General features: G+C 49.8%; 1 protein-coding gene across 1 annotated transcript in view; it reads right to left on the bottom strand.

Annotated features, from left to right (window-relative positions):
- The window catches only part of LOC119590638 (adenomatous polyposis coli protein-like), a gene marked incomplete in the record, with an annotated part of 64,935 nt that overhangs the window by 47,472 nt on the left and 16,339 nt on the right, over positions 1-1,124 (bottom strand).

The following is a 1,124-nucleotide window of genomic DNA, read 5'->3' on the forward strand; positions in this document are numbered from 1 at the left end:
TTCTCGCATTTCTAGCGTCCTATCCACCAGCAGACACACAACTTTCCTCCACCCTCCTCCCCTCCTCCACCCCACGTTCTAGTGCTGAGTGTGTCGAGGCTGCCTAAGCTCCGAGGCCATGTGTAGCGTTACCCAAACTATGCAGGCCTGCGGGTGAGACCCTTCTTTGTGCTGCTCTGTGGTTCCTCCTGTGCTGCTATTTTGCCTCTTTGGCTGCATGGCATGCATATACGGCCCTGCGGGGCTCATGTTCGCCACTTCCCCTATCCGTCTTCCGGCTCTCGACATGTTTCATTTGTTTATACTCCTCTCAAGTTATTTATTTCTGTTTCCTTTTCTTCGCTCTGTTCTCGCCTCATTTGCACATGTCATCTTTCGTTGGGATCTTGACTTCCTTCTTCATTTATAAACCCATTTTCTTTCCCATTTCGACCGGAATTACTGCGACAATATCTCCAAGGTATTTTTCCTGTGGCATCAATGCCTCGACAGCAAAGGGGCCCCGGTACCCGCCTTGCAACCCTACATTATAACCACTGGAACATTTGTACCTAGTAAACAACTTGTCCAAAATGTCTGGACGCAATAAGAGGATCTGTAACCAACGTTGTTCAAAATTACAGCTACGAAGAGTGCATAAAAGGGTCCTGAACGGGTCACTGCACACCCTTCCACACTCAAACCCGCTCATCGCCCAAGGAAGGAATGAACCATTACACAACTATTAACGCGAGAAACACCTCGGTAACATAAAGTATTAACCCTTCTGCACACACGTATAGACAGTTACCCTTCCCAAAATTATTTCTCAAAATCCCCTCACTTTCCAATCTCATTTCTCACTTCCCCGTTGCCCTCGCCCTATCGCCTCTCCCCTCGCCAATACTCAGTTCCTCTCCCCTCTCCTGGGTCCCTCCGTCCCTCGCGGTCCATGTTTCCTCCGGCTCTGTTCCCCCAGTTCCCCTCGATTCCCCTCGCCCCACTGTCCCTCCCTTCCCTTTATTCCCTGGTTTGTTCCCCAGTTCGCAGTCTGTTCGGAGTTCCTAGCCTCACATCCACCGTTTTCTGCCACCACTTGCTTCCATGTACAATCCCTTCCCATTGCCCTCAAATTCATTATTAAT

Source organism: Penaeus monodon, chromosome 27, assembly GCF_015228065.2.
Source record: "Penaeus monodon isolate SGIC_2016 chromosome 27, NSTDA_Pmon_1, whole genome shotgun sequence".
Classification (NCBI taxonomy): Eukaryota; Metazoa; Arthropoda; class Malacostraca; order Decapoda; family Penaeidae; genus Penaeus; species Penaeus monodon.